Source organism: Canis lupus, chromosome 10, assembly GCF_011100685.1.
Source record: "Canis lupus familiaris isolate Mischka breed German Shepherd chromosome 10, alternate assembly UU_Cfam_GSD_1.0, whole genome shotgun sequence".
In the NCBI taxonomy this organism is placed as follows: Eukaryota; Metazoa; Chordata; class Mammalia; order Carnivora; family Canidae; genus Canis; species Canis lupus.
The window spans coordinates 35,542,917-35,564,170 of record NC_049231.1 but is presented as its reverse complement, the minus strand read 5'-3'; the positions used below and the strand labels follow the sequence as shown (position 1 = coordinate 35,564,170).

Below are 21,254 nucleotides of genomic sequence, written 5' to 3'. Positions count from 1 at the left end.
AGGTACTGCTGCTCATGTCTCCCCAGCCCAGATAAGGCAGCATTCCCCGTGTCACTGCAAGAACGGCTGTGGCAGGCCATTTGCAGTCCTCTGAGGACTTGGTGACCGGTCAGCTCACCCAGCTGCGAGTCCCTGAAGCCAAGATGACTTGGGGCCTGTTAATTTCCTGTCTCCTTTCTATAACTGAGGAGCACTTGGTTTCCAATGAGTAAGTTATGAGCAGTGGCTGAGCTGGGAGCATCTTAGAATGTCTGATTTGTAAACCGCTGTTTGTGTGCAGGAGTGTTTGCCCATCGTGTGTACGTGTGCCATTTGTCAGTGCAAGTCACATGTGTACACTCATGAGCCAATACATGCTTCATCTATTAACCACTGCAGTTATCCTGAGAATCATTTCAGCTATTGCTGACTGTGTGACAAACACTTTCAAGTACTTGCTCATTTAATTTTCTCAACAACTCTGGTATATGAAAGCCAGGAATGTCCCCATTCCTCGCTGATAAATGGCAGAGCCAGAACATGAACACAGACTCAGCCCTTCACTGCCCTACCCTCCGGCTCCCCCCACTAGCAAACTGTAGTTCATTCAGCCTGGTGTGGGGTTTCACATGCTGCTCGGTGACGCAGCCGGCTTTGCCATGCCTGCTGAGTGGTGTGCGGGTGCCACTGGGTGTTTGTTCAACACGTCTGGTGATTCCTGTCACCTACAGGATAAAGTCCAAATGCTATAGTAAAGTATTCACCACTTTGAATGCAGTTTGCTCCTATTTTTCTAGTCTCATCTCTGCTCACCTCCTCTCCTTTCTCTAAATGCTCTGGATGAGTGGTTCTCACAGTAATTTTGGATAAACTGCCCAGGAGATTCCAAGGCTGTGTCACACAGTAATAGTAGGTCCACACACAGCACACGCAGTGCTCACACAGTCACAAACTCCCAAATGGACTCACACACATGCTCAGACACACCCCTCTATCATGCACTGTACAAGTCAAACCTCCTCCAACACCGTGTAAGCTTCCACTTGGGCATTTGTTCCAGTTTCCAGGGGTATTTTCTTTCCTATCCTGCTGCTTAGATAAACCTGGTATCAAGAGTGACTCTTGCGGTGCAGTCTAGAAGTGAGAAATCTGGCTTTGCAGGCATCGGTAGCCTATGGAACTTGTTTTCCTTGGCCAACTTACAAGGATACTCAAACACATATGCAGAAATGCTTACAGAAACTTTATTGTGATGGCCTCACACTGGATATGCTGCAAATGTCCATCCATCAGCAGCAGAATGGATAAGTAAAAGGGGGTATATCCATATGATGGAATACTACCCAGCAGAGGAAATGAATGATAGACTACTAGATTTCCAAGCATGACTGAATCTCAGAGACAAACCTTTGAAGCCAGACACCAAAGAGTATATACGGTTTTCACTTGCCGTGGGGCCTCTGCAGGGAGGGATGACTCTGGGATGCTGGGGTATTGATATCTTAGTCTTGGGAGTGGTTCAGAGTTGTGTGCAGTTGTAAACTGGTGTGCAGTTGACATTTGTGTACTTTAGAGTGCAGCTTAAGGAGCTAAGGAATGCCTCAGCAGGTCACGGGCACCCTCTGGGGAAGGCCAGGTCAGGCCCGTCAGCTACCCGCCCTCTGGAAGGGCTTGGGCATCATCAGGCAGGCTGGGCTGGGGGTCAGTGCTGGGAAACCTGTCAGCTGGGTGCACTGTGACTCCCGTTGGTTCCACAGATGTACCCAAAGGGCAGATGGCCTGTCCCTGCCTCCCCAGGGCCTTAGTGCCCAGCCATTGGAGATGCTTTCGAACATGTCTCCCTCGAGGCAGGCTCCTTCCTCCGCTGGCCTGAAAGCCCTCCATGCCTCATACCTCCAGTGACAGTCCCACCTCTGCTCTCAACATGGCTCCTGATCCCTTCATGTGTCTCCTCAGATTAGATGCCCTGAGGACACTCGAGGTGCAGGGGTACTCAGCTGCCCTCCCAGGAGCATTGGCAAAGCCCCCCCTAAGCCACCGTGGCAGGGGCCTTGCTCCTCTGGACCCTGCTCCTTCCTGGGCAGGGTAGCTCCCGGGCAGCTGCCTGGCCACATGCCATGGCCCTGGACGCCTGGGCTGCAGCTCTGCACCCTGACCTGCTCCGAAGCAGTCTCCTGGCTGTTCGCTTAGCCACCACTGTAGACAAGAAGCCCCAAATGGGTATTTCCTGAGACCATGTCTCACTGTTTCTGGATAAGTTCCTTTTTGAAGTGCGTGGGTGGCTCCGGCCCCTTGTAGCCTTAGGGGTGGATTCAGGGGGTCCCGAGTTCAGGCTGTCTTCCCTCCAAGAGGCTGAGCAAGCCTCTGAGATCCAAGCAGTTGGAGCTCGGGTCTTCCACAGAGTTTGAATCTGACTTCCCACTGAGGCAGATCTTGGCCTTGTGCTTGACCCAGGTGGATCTGTAAGGAGGGAACAAGCTCTTGTGCTTCACAGATTGTACAATCCTCCCCTAAGCAGGGCCGTTTCTTCAGCCTGGGCCTGCCAGGCAGGCACAGTAGGGCAGATATAAAGCCAGGCTGGGGCTGCATGGCCTAGACCTGGCAGCTTATCTTCTGATAAGGCGTTCCCTATCTCCAGAAATATCTATATTTCTGGAGTATTACAGAAACAACCCTTTTGTCCCCACTCCCCCTAATGCACAGGGCCTGGCTGCCATGGTGTCCCCATCGGTGACCTGGGCCAGCTGGTCTCAGGCACTGAATGCCCGCACCTACCTCCTTCACCCTCAATTCTTGCCTCCTGCGTGACTTCCTTCCCCGCCTTTGACCTCCTCACTGCCTTTCTAGCTTCCCCAGCCATTGGCCTGTCGTCTTGAACCTGCCTCCTGGTTCTTTTCTCCCTGTTGGTTTCTTGAACAGTCACGATCAGCAGCCATCTCCTCACCAGGACCATGGCATGTGTTGTTGACACCTGCTGTGTGTTGGATTACAGCTGGGCAAGGGGCCCCAGCTGATGTCTACCCAAGACAGGAATCAGCGTTGCTCTGGCCATCGGGGAATAAACCCAAACACATAAAGGTGACATGGCCTTCCTTCGGTGCCTCCAGGAGGCAGAGTAATTGTCATCGTTTTCCTCTTTCAGAGAGAATGAATCTGAGAGAATTCCTCAGGCCCAGGGGTCAAGGGATCCCCCCTCCTTTGTGTGTGGGGGCTCAGTGCTGCCTGCTGTGGGGTAAATGTGCTGTAGGAACACAGGTGAGGCACTTCGCTCTTCTCAGGTCCTGGTGGGGCTGGGTTTGGCTTTGGATTCCACCCTGCGGTATGAGTAGACCCAACTAGAGGTCCTGCCAAGCCAGACCCATCATCCTTTCCCACAAGGCTCCAAGATGACATGCTTGGCATCTACCCTTAATGTGGACCTCAGGTCATGCTCCAAGAACAGGCCTATTTCTCATGGGCCATGGCAGCCCCAGTGGCAGAATCATGAATGGGCCTCAGGGCAGTTCAGAGCATCATGGGTTTCAAAGGTAGCCTGCACTGGGCTCAACACCATGGCCTAGATGTGTGACTTTCTGAGCCTGGTTCCTCTCTCATACCAGGGCAGTAGCATAGACCTCATGAAGATCATTGCAAGGCTTTAAGACAATAACAGAGTGCACAGCCCAGGCATGAGGTAGGCTCTCAAGGGCCAACTCTGTTGTTGCTCTGCTATTAGGAAGGTTTGTTGAGTGAATAATTGCTCATTGGTCCATTCATGAGTTTACTGGAAATCTCTGTCACTCCTGGGAATTGACCATATTTGGCCTTGTATTTCTGAGTGTTTCCTCACAAATGCTCAATTCCACTCCCCAGCAGGGTGAGAGCTCCTTGAAGGTAGGCCCCCACTCTGTACAGGCACGACAGCCCCACCATGATTTCCTGAGCTCAGCCAGGTGTGCAGTTGGGTAATGTCAAGACAAGCAATGCAGATATTTACATGCTGCGTGATAGGAGAGGTTGCTCACTTGAAAGCTGTTGTTGAGCGTTCATAGAAATTAGTCTCAGTCTGGAGAGATCCAGAACCAGGACACAGGACTATTGTGCTCTGAGCATTAATGATCTGGATGGAGACATAGAAGGCACATGAGGAAATTTGCCTGTGTTGCTTGTCTGCCAGGAAAACCTCTCCACGCGGCCAGGATTAAGATCCCAAAGACCATGATAGGCTGGAAATACAGTTGAAAAGAATGCAATGAGCTTAAGTGTCAAGTTCTCCTTTCACGTTCAGAAAATCAGTTGTTTAGGCAGAGTGTGGGGAGACCGGGACCACCAGCAGTTAACCCAGGTCCGTTACCAGGTGACGTGATGGTTCTTTACTCCTGCAGAATGGGATATTTAAACATTAGCTGTACTTCATGGTTGGGGTATATGAGGTTGGCTCCCTGGGAGACATTGTCATGGTGGTCTGCTCGTGCTTGCTTGAGGATGAGCAAGAAAGGCCAAGTGGCTGGGCCTGCCCCTGACACCAACCTCTCATCACTAGTCTGCCCTCCACCCTGTACCTGAAGTGTTTCTCTTAAATCTGCCCTGCCCTCCCCTCCACCCCAAGTCCCAGCTTTCTCTGTCCCTCCCAGCCTGGGCTCAGTGGCCTCCAGGGTGGTGATCTCCAAACCCGCCATGAGATGCTGAAACCCAACTTCACAACCTCCACCTGGTATGGCGGCACCAGACCCTCTCCAGGGACCTGAGATTCCAGCCACCCAAACCTCCACACTGCCCTTCCTAGCTCAGGGTCTCTATGCTAGGACCTGTAGAGCTCCTCTTCACTCTTCAAAACCCAATTCAAATGGTCCTCACTTCATGAAATCATTTCCTGAGCCATAGGACCCTGTTCATGTCAAAGTGCAGGGCTTCCAGCACTTCCTAAACTTCTTCACTCCCCTGCTCAGATCAGGGTCCTTCTCTTATTCATTTTTAATATCCTTAGCACTTAGCAAAGTGACTACACACAGTGGGTGCTTAATAAATGTTTGCGGGAGTGACAGCTTGTCAGGAGGTCAGCACAGGAATTCGCCAGGAGCCATTCTCTGTGTCCAACAAAATGCAGTGATTGTCCAGAGCCAGAGGCTGTTTGGGGGACTGAGGGGCACGCTGAGTAGAGACAGTGAGTGGGAGGAAATGGGCTTGGACTGGTTTTAACTTTAAAGACACATCACATGTTTAGAGGGGGCCTAACAGGGACTGGCTGTCGACATAGCAGAAGAATGTGGTTGCCTTGTTCCTGAGTTTTGGAGTTGGCCCAGATTTTCCCTTGCTGGTGCTCCCCCAAGGCCCACCAGCACCTCCCTCACTCTTGTGCACCTTTGCTGGGTCTCACATCCTCTCGATGCACTGCTGGGTGCGCAGACTTGTCCCTGCCAGCTGTGTGCCATTGCCTGACCTACCTGCCCTGGAATCCATGGCTGCGTGGGGCTGGCTCCTGCCAGTGAGGATGCTGTTGGGGAGAAGATGGGATGTCTCACCCCCAGCTCCCCTCATATAGCTCCTGAGGCCAAGCCCCACACCCTTCCAGCCAGCTCCTACCCCCTCTGTGAGAGACCTCTGCGCCTGCTGGGGTAAGGGCTTCCTCCGTGTTCCCAACAGACTATGCACTCACCCAGCTGTACTGTGCACACAGGATTCTATCCATCTCCTTCCCCTTCATCTCCTGGGGCTTGGCACCCAGAAGAGGGGCAGTGACAGGTTTCTGTGGGAGAGGGAGCCACCCACCCCTGAAAACTGGCTTTCCTGTGCTCTGGGCTGATGCACACATGCAGGCGCATAGTGAAGACTGTTCATCCTATGGACAGGTGGTGACATCTGGTAGAGAGAGGCTGTGCTGTCCGCGCTGAGCACACCTACACCCAGAGGCTGGCCACCGGTGCCAGGGAAGCACCGTTTTGTCTTCCTGCCAACTGGCAGGACTTCTGGGTTAGAAATGGTGATCTTTCCTTCCCTCTTGTATGTCACATGTCAACCCTTATTTAACAGACACACATTAATGCATTTCCTTGTTTTGTGCTCTTACATTTAAATATGTAGGTAAGGGGGATCCCTGGGTGGCGCGGTGGTTTGGCGCCTGCCTTTGGCCCAGGGCGCGATCCTGGAGACCCAGGATCGAATCCCACATCGGGCTCCCGGTGCATGGAGCCTGCTTCTCCCTCTGCCTATGTCTCTGCCTCTCTCTCTCTCTCTCTGTGTGTGTGACTATCATAGATAAATAAAAATTTTAAAAAAGAAAGAAATATATTATAAAAAAAATATGTAGGTAAGGGGATGGCCACCTCGGTTCCCTGGGGGGGGGGGGAAGGCAAACTGCTCTTGATGATAATTTATTCAACTCACATGCGAAGGAACAGTGGCCGCCCTTGGCCACACCTGAAAGGGTGCAGGCCAACTCTGGGACTCTGCGGGTGTCTCTCCTGTGCCCGGTACCTGGAGACCCTCACACTGCAGAGGTGAAAGGAGCAGATCCCTGGGGGTTTGAGTCTAGGGACGGGAGTACCTGGAAGCAGGCGTGCAACAGGAAGGGAAGACGTTGGGAGGAGGGTTGATGAGTGTACTAGTTGAGGTATCAGTACCTGCTGTGACAGGTGAACCCTGACATCCCAGGGCTAAACCACACTAGAGGGTCGTATCTGGCTGTTCAGGCTGGCCAGGCTCACAGAGGCTCTAGGGGGACCGACCCTCCTGGGGGGCTCTGCTGTCTGTAACATGTAGGAGTGAGGATAGTGTGGGAGTTTCGTGGGCCAGGCCTGGCAGGGGACGTCAGACCACCACTGACGACCACCAGGACCTGGTCACACAGCTGCCTGGCCACAGGGTTCTGGGGACCCAGGAGGTTGCAAAGAGTAGATCCTCCCAACAGGAGGGACTGCCCACTTCCGGTGCTTTCTAATTTTGTTCAGTGTGTGTTTCATTGGCACTTAGAAGGAGGTAACATGAAGTGACAAGCCATGTTCAGAGGACCCCTAAGGAATACCTCTCCTCTGTGAAAGCATCCCTTCCCTATCAACCTGTGAAGGCATCTGTTGTGTAGCTGAACAAAGATAAAACCTGGAGGGATGAGCAGGTGGGTAGGTGAGGTCTCAGGTGAAGAGTCAGGAAAGGAGCACATCTTCAGTGGTTATCAGAGTCAAGGGAGCACTTGCTCAGGGTTCTATTAGATGGGGCAGCAGGGAGGACAGTAGAGAGAGGGCAATGAGAAAACCCAAGGGATTGCAGGGCACAGCTGAAGAAGAGCCGGGAGGGGAAGAGGGCCCCCCTTGATGGACAGGGGAGAAACCTGCCCTTCAGAGGGAGAAGGAGGTGAATTGGGAGGTTCCAAAGCCCGAGGCCCGAGACCTGGGGGATACTCAGAGTTTATGCCCAGTTGTCCTGGTCTCCGCTACTGGGCTCATTATTTGTCGAGAATGACAAGGCTCAGGGCTTAAGAACAGAGGCCACGTGGGGGCTTCTGGCCAGGGGGAGATGGAGCGTGGGAGAGAGGCAGGAGCGGGGGCAGAAGTAGAGGGTGGGCAGAGGGCTCCTGGGTTTGGGGCCTAGTCGTGTAGGGGTGCTAGTGGGATGTGTGCGCAGGGCAGTGGGTACCACAGCATGCTGCGGGTGCTTAGGCTTTCTATGATGTGCTGCAGGGTGCAGCAACATGCTACAGGGTGCTGTGGGGTGCTGCAATGTGCTGCAGGGTGCTGGGGGTACTACGGCATGCTGCAGGCTGCTACGGGCTGCTGTGGGGTGCTGTGGGGTGCTGACAGAGGCCACTAGCTCTGGAGCCAGGACGGTGACCAAAGAGGGTGGTTTGGAAAGAAGAGCTGACTCAGGAGAGAGAAGGCTCCCAGGGGACAAGTAATGATGGGAAGAAACCTGGATATGAGCGCTGGAAGATAGAATTTGAAGGTTGAGCATGTGCTAAAGTCCATTTTATCTCCTTTGACACTCAAAATGCATCAAAGACAGCTCTGCCCTTCATGAGCCCTCCCTTAGCCAGATGCAGCCCAGAGTGGCTTCTGCAGGAAGCCCATTTCTCAAACTAGGAGGTGAAGCAGGGCACGTGGTGGCTCCATCCTCAGCTCCTGCTGCCCTAGGACAGCTCTGCTCTATCCGGTTTCTTGCCCTTCTGCTGCTGACACATGAACCCTTCATGACCTCACCCGCCGATGGGAAGGAGTCCCAGTCCTCGGCACTGGAGGCCTGGAGTCCCTGCGGGCATGTCTCAGGGGGCTGTATTCTGGACAGTGTGAGAGATGGGAGAGCAGGGCCAGGCTCCAGAAAGTGAGGTGGGGGCTGGTGGGAGCCCAGACAGTTCTGACTTTGGGGAGCCGGACCCCAGCCCTCCATTGGTGTCTAGGCCTCAGCCCCAGTCTTGGTGTTGAGTGAATCCTATGTGCTGTTAGGGAAAACTGTTGACGAGATGCTGTTTCTAGATCCTGGAAAACTGACGGAGGCAAAAACGAAAATCTTGAGTTAGCCAAGAAACGAAATGTGGTGGTTGTTCCTAATGACAGCTGATGCCCACTCGGGAGCCCTTGTCTGCAGCACAGCAGTTCCAAGGTACATTGCTAGACAGGTGGGTTCTCAGCTTCAGGTGATTACAATGTTGAACTCAGTTCGTCATGTAGCACAGTTGTCTCCTTGTCACTTCAGATTGTACAGAGGATATTATTTTGAGCCTCCATCTCGAAATACGGTATTAAAGCATTTGGTCATAACTCACTGGCACAAGCGACAGCTTTCACTGGGAACAAAGGGAGTCTGAAGTTATCCTCGTACGCACTGTGGACCATTCTGAAGTCGTAGACAGCGCTTCCACACATCGAATTTGCCATTTCCCAATGTAAGAACGGATTGCTCATGATTTCATCCACTTTGTCATAGTTTTCTAGCTCGCTGCCTGGGGCGGGCAGCTGTTTCCAGGGAGGAAGTGGAGGACAGGGTGTGGCTTCTGGGGGCATGCTCATGCCCAGGTTCCTGAGCAGAAAAGTGTAGGCACTGGAGCTTAAGATCCTCTTCCCCCACTCAGCGTCCTCCCCAGACCCCACACTGTCCATGGGGTCCAGGGTGGGCAAATTTGTAGGGACAACTTGGGGAGGGTGCTCATTCATAGTCACCAGTCCTGGTGTCTGTCTCCCTCCTCCTTCCAAGGATGCCCTGCTCCTCAGAGGGAGAGCCAGCGCGTCAGGAAGTAATAGGGGCAGCTGCTGCCAGGTGACTGCCCCCCTCCCATCGAGAATGTCGGCCTGGGGTTGGAAGGGCCATTGCTCTACCTAAGGACTCTGGAAGCAGAGGCTTCTGTGGGCTTTGTCCAGCTCTGATGCTTCTGCACTGAACTCCCCCCCGCCTCTAAAATGTGGATGGCGCCCCCTGAGAGGCCTATCAGAGGATCCAAGGAAGTGACAGGCGCGAGCCCCATGGCGATGGTCCCACATCCCACAAATGAAAGCAATGGTTCTGCAGCTACGGCATCTGCGTGCAAGCATTTCAGGGAAACAGGACTCCCGAGGAGGTGGAAGGTTTCTGACAGCTGCTGGGGATACAGCCGGCCGTTCCCCACGCTCTCAGCAGCCCAGCGAGTGGGGGTTAGTGGCTCCCAGCCTGAGGGGCTCTCCTGGACAAGGACATTGCTTACTTTTTTATTGCTTTCCCTTTATCATTCTTTACTGCCCACAAATAATCAGCTGTGCTAACCTGTATGAAGTGCTGGCAGAAACACCCTGGTGCTGACACGGGCTGGATTTTCTCTCCCCAGCTCAGCTTCTCTCCCCACAGGGCTGTTAGAAGTTCAGAGTATGTACAGACAGGTAGGGTAGGGAACGGTGATGCTGACAGCAGGTGCTCACTGGGGACCCAGGAGAACACCCCAAATGTCAGGTTAGTGACCTGATGAGGCTTTAGTGACATTTCATCCTGATGTACTTTGAAAACCAATGACATGCAGCCTGGTCCTCACAATTTACTTAGAGGCAGTGGAGTGAGTCTGTGCGGCTGCAGCTCTTCCCAGGGCTCTGCAGCTCTTCCCTGCCCTTGGGGCCTCCCTTGTGGCCAGGTCTGCTGCTGTGGGAGCTGGGGGGCGGGCCAGACCCCCGAACCTTCCACAGGGGTGGCACATTTTCTCTCTGTAGCACATTGTACCAAACCTCACCCATTCTTTCCTGCAGAGAGGTTTCGTTTGAAGCACACTGCTGAAATCCCTGCTGTCTGTGGAAGGAGATGAAAGACAGCCTCCGTGAAGGGAACTGGCAAGTGAGAAGCACAGAACCCTCAGAGACAGACAGATGGGAGCGGGCTGCGCCTCTGACTGGGGCAGTTGGGTGGCTGCTTTGAGTGTCTGGGGGAGTTTAGTTCAGATACCGCGTTTCCATCTCTGGAGTCTTTCTTACGTCCTCTGTATCTCTCCTTAACACCCATGCTTGGAGGTAAAGTCATGGTAAACGTTCTGACATGCTCGTCTACAAATTCTGTCTTCTGTGTTATTTCTGGTTCTGTTTCTACTCACTGACTTTTCTCCTCTATAAATATCTATAAAATGGATTTATAGATTGCATTTTCTTGCTTCTTTGCATTCCTGATTATTTTTAATTGGACACCAACTTCGTGAATTTTGCCTTTTCAGATGCTGGATTTTTTTTTTTTAATTCCCATAAATATGCTCAGGCTTTGTTCTGGGATGTCACTAGGTCACTTACAAACAGTTTGGTGGTTTCGAGCCTTGCTTTTAAGCTCTGTTCCACAGGACTAGGGCAGCCTCTAATGTAGAGCTAATTATCCCCACTTCCGAAGCTGTAATCTTCTAAGCTCCAAGCCCTATGATTGACAAGGTTTTCACTTTCAAAGGTGGGAATGCAAACTGTTTCCAGCTTTGTGTGAGCCTCAGGAATTGTTCTGTCTTCCCCTTTTGGTGGTTCTTCCCCAGCTCTGGGTAATTTCCTCCCATGAATGCCCTCATCAGTACTCAGCTATAAACTTGTTGGGGGGTTTTTAGGGGGGCAGTGGGACGGACTCTCTACAGATCTCTCCTTTCCAGGACTTAGGCCCACAGACCCCAGCCACTGCCGCCTCCCCAGCCCCCAAACTCTGTCTTCCCAACTCGGAGGAGCCCTGGATCCCTGGTGAACTGGAGGCCTCAGGTGGCAGCCTTCACCTCTCTGGGCAGTTACTGTCCTGAGCTCCTGATGCCCCATGTGTGAAGACGGTGTCTCATAGATCTGTTGTCAGTGCATCTGGCAAGAGGGTAAACGTGATCCTTGGCTAAATGGTGTTAACCTGTGATGGTTTAGGAACTTCAAAATAAGGGTGACAAGTCATTACGTTGTACCATCACCTAGTGCAGTGTTCTGTGTCAGCTATGGCTCAGTGAGACTGGGGATGGGGGGACGCCTGGGTGGCTCCATGGTTGAGCATCTACCTTCGGCTCAGGGCGTGATCCCAGGGTCCTGGATCGAGTTCCCCCTGCATGGAGCCTGCTTCTCCCTCTGCCTGTGTCTCTGCCTCTCTCTCTCTCTGTGTCTCTTATGAGTAAATAAATAAAATCTTAAAAAAAAAAAAAAAGAAAAGAAACTGCAGGGAGAGGTAAATAGGGCTGAGAAAGAATCACAGGGGTATTTTTTGGTGGAAGAGGAAAGCTATAGGTCAGTTATGGCTCTCCAGTGCTGCCTATCCCTGACTCCAGTGCCAAGTAATCAAGGACTCTTTTTAGAGAGATGAGGAACTAGTGAAAGCCTTTGAGGTAATTATTCACTATGGATACTGGCTATGACCAAGTTCTAAACACTGTCGAGTAGTCCAGCTTTGAAGGTGAGCCAGTGGTGTGTGTGTCTCACTGCTGGTATTTCCCTTGTCTCCTCCTTCCCTGTGGCCGCCCTCCCCACCTAGCCTCTCTTGGGACACCTGAGCTCACCGCCTCAGGGGCGTGCGGGGGGGAAAAGGCCTCAGAAATGACACAGGAAAGAAACTTCTCAGGGATTTCTGCCATAGAATGTTGAGGGGCATCTCCCATTTAAACAAAGTTTAACTTTAAACAAAGTTTGTTTTATTTCTTCTTGTTGCTAGCCTGTTTCTTAGGAGTTTCTACAGCAGTGGGCAGCTGCTGGCAGGGACTCCTCCCCACTTTGACTTGGCTGCGAATTCTGCCTGCATTTCTGTGTCCAGGCATGGACTGTGCCTTCATGAAAACTTAATGCGCTTCGCAGGGCAACTCGAAGTCACCAAAGGGCACTGGCCTGGTGGAGGAAGGCTGCGGGAGTGTGGAGCAGACAGGTTCCTCAGGAGCCAGGCAGGGCAGTTCCTGGTGTTCCATGCTTTCTCTGCATCTGGGCGAACTGGTCTGGGAGGCCAACTCCTAAACCCACCAGGAGAATGAGCAGCGCATCTTGTCTTCACCGTGTTTCACTTACCTTACTGCTAACGGCATGACACAAAGAAACGAGACAGTCCCACCAGAGAGGAAGACTTCAGTTCTATGCACCTGGCCTGGCCAGGGTCTGGGTCTGCACCCCCAGGCAGGACACGTGCACACGTGTGTGTGATCACTGGGGGTTTCCCCCAACAAAGACAAGTGATGAGGTACCAGCTCACCCTGTTTTCTCACTGCTTCAGCTGGTTTTGAATCACTTCTGGGGTTAACATCTCGTAATACAATGTTGTACATTCCCTAGTTTCTGGGTTCATTGTCATTCTTTGCCTCCCTAACTACAGATATAAGAGGCTGGACCCCGTAGCACATAATTTTTTTCCCTTATCGATCTTAGCATTGTGTTGGCATAAGACAGGTGCACCTGTGTGGTATTGTTGGCTTGTGAGCCAGTTTCACATGACTTATCAAACTTATGGCAAGGCCTCAGCTGGGGTGCTTTCAGCACCAGACTCAGCAGGTCCCTGGGAAAACTGCTGCCCTTGCTCAGCAATCTCAGCGGGAGCATCTGGGGGATGAGGAGAAGCCCACACCTGAGTGGTGCAGCTGCCCGTGGGCCAAGCAGGAAGCCAGAGAAGGCCTGTATGACTTTCCATCTTCAAGAGACAAGTAGGGACTAAAGATGTCTCAGCCTGGAGTCAACTGAAAACAGAGGTGAGGTGACAGTAAAGAGTAGCCATTCCTGGCTGCCGTGTCCAAACCTATCACCATGTCGCAGCCTCCGGTTCCTCTAGTGGGAAAGCAAGTGTGCCCACCACGTACTTGTGCAGCCGTGTTTGCCTCGGGCTCCAGCTGCTTTTCTCCCTTCCCCTCGAGTTTTGCTCCAGTGGGTGGTCTCCGTCCCGCACACCCAGGGGTGAAGGACAGGCTCCCTTCTTACCTACCTGGAGCACCCTCCCTGGGCCCTCTGTCTTCCTCTGCGTCTGCTCCGACCACTGCCCCATGGGGTGCTGAGCCATCCAACCCCACTGGCCCTCCCTCTGGCATGGCTATACCCCGCCACCTTAACCCTTTTCTCTGCGTTCCTCTTCTCTCTTCATGTTTACCTCTCCTTTTGGAGTAGTCCAGGCCAGTGACTCAGAAACTTCAGTGAGTGTTAGAAACACCCAGGGAGCTCCAGAACCTGATGCGGTGGGTCTGGGTGGGCCCGAGCCTAAGAACTTGGGGAGGAAACTTGTCTTGTCAGATTCTACTTAGCTCCAGGGGTTGGCCTCGGCTGGGATCATGGGAGCGCCCACCCCAGCAGAGTCCTGCTTGTAGGCCCCCTCACCTCCTTGGGCAGGCCGTGGTGGTGGTGGCTGTTCTCCAAACGTGATGGTGAAGCATATTTAGCCACGGAGATTTGACTGCAGGTGTTAATGAGGTGATGGTGGGATATTTCTGGGCTGAGGCTCAGGCCTGTGTTCAGTGCAGGAACACCTGGAAGCAGACAGCCATGTGAAGTCGCTGGGATTGCCAGGGGCCTCGGGTGTCTTCCCTCCAGACCTGACAAGCATTAGTGGAGACACCTGCCCCCGGGTCCCAGCGGCCACTTTACCAGTAGTTCTGAGCCTGGACAGTGAACTCTCACCAAGACTGACCCCGAGAGCCTGTTGGAGACGGCCTCCCCTGTCCTTATGCTGTTCTTTCCCCGTTACCCTTTGGTAATGCTTCCTGTTTGGAAAGGAGGGGGCATGAGTTGCTGGTGGCCAGGACCTTTTTAGGATTCAGGTGAATGCTCACACCATGCCCGTGCATATGGGAGATGCTGTCTTGTTGCCACAGTTCAACAGATTATTGCAAAATGAGAAAATGCAGCTAATTCTGGCTTCATTTGGTTTCTGCTGGACTTAGAGAAACTCAAAGCTATTCTCTATTGCTTTTATTTCTTTCACGTCTTCAAAGTGAGAGCAATTAAGAGTTATAGTTTGAAGCTATTGAGGACTCTCCTTCTGTTGCAAGCGGAGACAAAGACTTGGTTTGTCGACCACTGTTTTCCAGATGTCTCTGTTTTCAGTGGTTTCCCTGCCTGTCTCCCTGCCTGTAGACCCTCGGCACACTGCAGGACTGTGTTAGACTCTCTGGGAAAACATTTTAATGAGACTGTAGAGGATTCCTAGTTGCTCCAACACTTACCTGGGCTGCCCCTTGTGGGTGAAGGCAGCATACCCTCTACGGCACAGCCTGTTGGGAGGAGTGCCTGGCTGTGTCTCCAGGGAGGGCAAATGCAGTCGCATTCAGTCTTGCCGTCTCCAACTGTAAAATAGAAATACATCTGCCGATGCCAGGGCGGTTATCAAGAGCTGGAGATCTGCTTGTTCTTTCATTAGGTTTCTGTGGGTGTGTCTTAGCCTTTGAGAGAGCACCACGGTGCTCTGCAGACTCTATCTTTCACACCACTGTTCTTTTCTTCATTCACCCATCCCTTCTGTTCATTCATTTGCTGAAGTGCCTGCCATGTGCCTGGCCCTGGGGATGCAGCTGCCAACAAAACAGGAAAGAAATGTCTTGAAATCCATATTCTAGTGGGAGGGAGACAAAGACTGGAGAAAAGAGACAAATTCTAGAAGGTAGTATATTCTCTGTGGAGAAGAAAGCTGGCAGGAGGGGCGGGAAGCTGAGGTGAGGGGACTATAATACTAATTAGCATGTTTGGAAGGCCCCACCCAGGAGGCCACCTGTGAGTGAGCAGTGCAGGTTCCAGGTGTAGGTTCCAGGTGGTGGCCTGAGCTGGCTCGTGGCTAAGGGGCAGTGGTGACCAGCAGGACAGGGCAGGCTGAGTAAGGTGAGGTCAAGGAGGCGGCGGGGGGCCAGCCACTCTGAGGATGGAGGTGTTTGCTCCAAGTGGAGGTGTTTGCTCACTCCCTGTGAGTCTGGGTTTGGGTCCATCTCTGTTCATACTACCTGTGTCTCTGAGCTCACTGACTCTCCCCGACCATGTCCATGTCATCCGTATGCCCACCCCTGGCTCAACCTACAGGCTCATTAGTGAGACACAAGTGTAGACAAAACCTCCTGGACTGAAAATTTTCAAGTTGCAGTGATCAGAGACCCCCGGGGCCTTGGCCCCCTGTAGGTGGGGTGCTACCTCTCACCCTCTCCCAGCCGCCCTGAGCCCTACCTTGTCTGTGAGCTCCATCTCACACGGTGAGCAGAACCATCCCTACAAGGGTTACTTGAGTGGCCTCACTCCTGTGAAACCTCCTGTGGGGCCTGTGGCTCTTGGAATCAATCCAGATTCACCGTAGCCTGTGGACCCATGGAACCCACCTGGCCTCACCCCTGGCCTCTCACTGCCCCTGTGGTACTGGCCCTGGATGGAGCAGCCCTGCTCTCCCACATATCAGACTTCCCCTCCCCATGCCTCAGTTTCCTAATCTGTGTTCTGGGGATAATATACTTGCCTACCTCACTTCGCTCAGGTATGAATTAAATCAGTAACATGAGTAAAGTTCATATAACACTGGCCAGCACAGAGTGTGAACTATGTGTTAGAAAATAGCATTCCCGGGACGCCTGTTGGCTCAGTGGTTGAGCATCTGCCTTTGGCCCTGGGCGTGATCCTGGGGTCCTGGGATCAAGTCCCACATCAGGCTCCCCTACAGGGGGCCTGCTTCTCCCTCTGCCTATGTCTCTGCTCTCTGTGTGTCTCTCATGAATAAATAAATAAAATCTTTGAAAAAAAAGAAAAAGAAAATAACATTCCCTTTAACGTTGTTAGAGCCTGTGTAGAGAGCAGGAAGCGGGAGCACATGAGACTTACCACAAAATCGTGTTTACTGCTGGAGTGTTGTGTTGGAGACTGACCATATGAATGAGGAAAAGAACACCAACGTGTTGAAAAGTTTATTTGGAATAGTATTGTGTTTTGTTCAGAGTGAAGGAAACGTCATTTGGAGAATGGGTATCCATTAAGTGGGTGGGCCAGGGAGCCTTGTGTGGAACAGTCCAGCTTTCAAAAACGAAGCAGCCCAGCACTCGGTGGGACTGCAGCATGGGAGAGGCAGGGGGTGCAGGCGCAGGGCCTGCAGAGGAATGCCTCTCTGCTCCCACAGCTGCCCTGGAGGCACCCTTGCCCTCCCAGCCAGCTCCTTGCGCAGCCCTGTGCCTGCCGACCTTGGAGGCAAGGTCCAGGACCACGTACAGAAAGACAATCCCAGGGGGTCTGTTTCTGCTTCTATAAACCTTTTCATATTTGGAGGGGGTGAAGGTGTGGTTGAGGCTCTGCTCCTGGTTGTGTTTCTCCTGGCCAAATAGTTCATATGCTAACATATTCTTAAATATATAAATTTTGCAGAGAATCTGTTGGGCTGTCATTGGGGTTTTTTGGTCCTATTAAGTGTTCACACCCTGTTCTTGGATTCAGCTGAGGAAAAGATGAGTGTCTGAGAGAGGGAAGTTGAAAGGTTAACATAATTATAGATAAATCTCAGTAGGAGAACATAGATCAGGCCTGGAATCAGGGAAATTGCTGGTTCCTCACCCTCAAAGCAGAGACCCAGGGACCTCCCCACCCACCTGAGTGGAGACTGAAGAGCCAGCACACCCACCTAGAATTACTGTCTCCCCCCCACCAGTCCCTGAGCCGAGCTAGTGACCGTGTGTATCTCTGTCCGCTGAGCAGCCACAGGTGGCATCATATGGCTTCTGTGCTTTGCTTTAACTGCTCCAAACAACCAGGGGCACAGGGCAGGCAGCACGTGACAGAGGAATAGCAGCGTGGTGGCTGCTGACACCAATGACCAGGTGCATCCTACTATTTCTGTGTCTGTTATAAGATGTTAAGAGACGCTGTGCCCACCTTCCTTCCCAGCAGTCAGTTGAGGAGGAGACAGGAGCGCAGGCTGAGACAGAGCACTGTTCCAGGGCGGAGTTGGCACATTTGTTTTTCAAGTGCTAGTTTGTTAGGTAGAAGCAGTCATACACGACAGGTAAGCCGGTGTGGCCGTGTCCCCACACTATGTGCAGTGACAGGCATTGGGCTGGACTTGGCTTGTGGGCCTGGCTTGCTGGCCCCTACTCTGTCCTCTGCTTAACCTCTCAGGGCTTCCATTTCCCTTCCATTTGGGCCAAGATTCCGTTCTACCTACTGAGCTCTCTGAGCCCCTTGTGGGAGCATGATGCCAGGTGAAGCTCTCTGAGGGCTCTAGACTGTGACAGCCTGTCTGCGCTCCCACATCAAGGTGCCACCACCCAGCCAGGGCCAGAAACCAAGCCACCTGGGAGGAGGCCAACTTTGCTAGCCCTTTCCTGAAACGTCATGCTCCAAAAAAATACTGCATCTCACTAAACTAAAAAACAACAATTTTTTTATGGCACCTCATGCACTTTTTACAAAATGGAAAAAAAAATATGTTCTTGCCACAACTCAGGAAATGTCACTGTAGGTTGATCAATATCCCAGCCTGATCTGCGCTTTTGTTTTTAATAACTTGTGATTGTGAAAATAACACCAGGTTATTGTTCAAAACAGGGAAATTCAGAAAAATGCAAACAAAAAAAATAAAATTGCCTATAATCCTACCAGTAAATATAAATGAGCACATTAGGAAAAAAATGAAATGTTGTTAGCATATTGTTTTATTTCCTTTATTCTTTTCTATGTATAAATTTACATATATTGTGGACAAATTTGGGATTGTGCTGCATCAGTATTTCCATCTTGCTTTTTTCCCATTAAATTGTGAGAATTTTCCAGTGACATTGTTGCAATAGCTTCAAAGCCCTTGGGCCCTGTAGTCTACCGCCAGCACAATAGTCAGGGGGCCTTGCCACATGCACCTCACATGTCCGTCTGCTGTTGCAGACCAACTGTCTCACTCAGAGCAAAGCCAAGGCTGCCCGCTCATCCTCGTCACCTCTGACCTTATTTCCACCACTAGTGTGCTCTGGCCTCCCTGGCCTCCGTCTTCCTCCTCAGACTGCCAGCCCTGCTCCCACCCCAGGGCCTTTGCACTTGCAGTACCTACTCACTCCCATCACATTTCCCTCAGGTGTCAACAGGTTCCCTTGCTCGTGTCCTTTGGGTGTTGTCTCAGAGAGGCCTTTCCATACCACCGCCTGTAACCGTGCAGCCCTACCCTTCCCAGTGCACCTTCTTGCAGACTTTTTTCCTCCATATTTATTTGTTTACTGGCTGGGTCTCCATGAAGCCAGGGGTTTTATCTACTTTTTTCCATTGATGTACCTTCAGTGCCAAGCAAAACCGCTGGCATACAGCAAGCATCTAATATGTGTGTACTCAGTAATCAGATCCTCTACTTCTGTAGTACCAAACTCAGGTGGTTTAGGGGACACCTCTCCCCCAGCTAGTCTATCTGGGCCTGTGCCCTGCTGCCAGTTGGCCCAGGAGTCCCCAGCAGCCCGCCCAGGTCTTCCTTACAGCCTCTGCACCAGCTCCTCGGAGCCATCTGACCACTGTTCAGCAGGCCACAGAGGCTTCAGATCACATCCTCACCTGCATTGAACCAGAAATATCCATGACCTGAGTGCTGGCTTAAGAGTCTGTGCACACAGCACGTGCATGCACGCATGCACACATGTGTTCTTGTACCCACCTGTGCCTGCCCTACCTTGAAATGCTCCTATCACTTTTGGCCTCGGTCCATAACCATTGAAATTAAGCTCCTTCCTCACTTACCCTGATCTTTCTCTAATAGATCTTTCAGTGGATTTGCATTTATGAATTCTGAATATTCTCACACCCACTTTGTGACCATGGAATAGATCCCTAAGGGAAGTTCTTTCTATGAAAATCTTCTCTGGCCACGTGCTGCTGTGTGCAGCTCACATGTGACAGCTGGTGAGGATGAGTGAGTACTCTGAACCGAGGGGGCTCCCGCTGTCTCTGGGAGCTCAGACCCTGGGCTCAGGCTCAGATTTGGAGTGCCAGCTCCAGTATGCCCTCTCCTCTTAGCCAGTGGGTGGGTGTGCACAAAGCCAGGTGTGAGTTTCAGCCCCCGGCCTGGTGTGTGTGGGGGGGGGAGGGGGGGTGTTGATGAGAGCACAGCTCAAAGCACAGAATTGCCGTTTAGATTGTACTCAATAAGTAGACATTATTATGCACACACACACACACACACACACACACGTTAGCTGCATCCATTCGTTGACTATTTGTTGAGCATCTACTGCATGCCCAGCATGAAGCTCATGAATCATTTGTGAAGTGAGGTGATTATTTACAAGAGGAAGAAGTAGGCTCTAAATTTCAAAACTGTATCAGCTCTGAGATCTTGATAGTGTTGATACAGGGGTTGCCCTGAGATCTCAAAAGAGAGGGAGAGAGAGATGGGGACAGAGGCAGAGAGGGAGGGAGGGCATGGAGGAGATGCATGTCTGCAGGCACTGTGAGTGCTTGACAGCTGTTTATGATTCAGTGGTGAGGAAGTAGCAGTCAGAATGTAAGACCACAGCAGAACAACTCGGTGACAGCCTGGTGAGCATTCCTCAAACCAGAGCCAAGCTATGTCCCTTGCCATACCGGGAGCTTGCCGTGGGTGGCATCCCGGGTCTCTTGGCTACATAAGCTCTGTTCACTACCCTTGGGAGTTGGTCTCAGAGATGTCCCCTGCATGACAGGGCCCCACTGCAGATACACAGGTGCCCAGGGTCAGCAAGGACAGATGGGGCCATGAGCATCTCCCTTGTGGCCTTAAATCCTCGAACCCAGCTGGTGTGTAGTTTCAAAGATGTGCGTCGCTAGAGGAGACCAGAAAGGCCTGGGTGGGTTCAGAGGCAAGCAGTGTTTCCTTTTTGTTTGTTTGTTTGTTTGTTTTAAGATTTTATTTATTTATTCATGAGAGACACAGAGAAAGTGGCAGAGACACAGAGGAGAAGCAAGCTCCATCCAGGAAGCCTGATGTGGGACTCGATCCCGGGACTCCAGGATTATGCTCTGGGCTGAAGGCAGGCGCCAAACTGCTGAGCCACCCAGGGATCCCCAGCAAGCAGTGTTCTCAACCTGGGTCCTCTGCAGGGAGCCTATGGTGCCTGGGTGTCCCCAGAAAGGCTTTCCAGCTATTCATGGGGAGCACCAAGCCATGGGGGCTGGAGGCACCACACCACACATTTTAAAATAAGATTTATTTGAGAGGAAGACAGAGCTGGGGGAGTGGCAGAGGCAGAGGGAGAAGCAGACTGAGCGGGCTCCATCCCAGGGCCCTGGGGCCATGACCTGAGCCAAAGGCAGACTCTTAACCAACTGAGCCCCCCAGGCACCCTCACACCACACATTGAAGCCATGCAGACAGGGAAAAGAGGACTTTTATTTCTTGACAGGGAAATGTCTCTCTTTCCCTCTTAATACCAATGGCTTTCAGCCGTCTTAGATTGCATCTCACAATGAGAAATGCCGTTTACATAGTGACCCAGAGAATGCACCAGTGTGTATGTGAAACTAAACCAGCTGTTTTTTACCCTTAGCACGTGATGCATTCTGGCATTTTCTCTTTTAATCTGGTTCTTTTTTTTTTTTTAGAAAACACTGATCAAGACCCACTAAATTGGCACTTTAAAAATTCCTGTTGGCTAGAGATCTTCAAAGTAGGGTACACGATGGGGCGCCTGGGTGGCTCAGTGGTTGAGCGTCTGTCTGCCTTCATCTCAGGTCCTGGGATCGAGTCCCACATCCGGCTCCCTGCTCAGGGGCTGTCAGCTTCTCCCTCTGCTCTTCCCAACCTTATTCACACTCTCTTTCTCTCAAATAAATAAATAAAATCTTTAAAAAAAAAAACAAAAACAAAATAGGATGCATGAAGCTCTGTGAGTAAAGAAAGGAGATATTAGAACTTTTTTCAAATTTATTATTTAAATTTTTCTGACTCCTTTTAATTTCTATTATGTGTATGTTTTCTGATGCGTGTTAATATAG

The 21,254-nt window shown here is 51.7% G+C and overlaps 1 protein-coding gene across 1 annotated transcript in view; it reads left to right on the top strand.

Annotated features, from left to right (window-relative positions):
- Positions 1–21,254, top strand: part of SH3RF3 (SH3 domain containing ring finger 3) — a 353,908-nt gene that overhangs the window by 218,984 nt on the left and 113,670 nt on the right. The gene's annotated exons all lie outside the window — the stretch shown is intronic.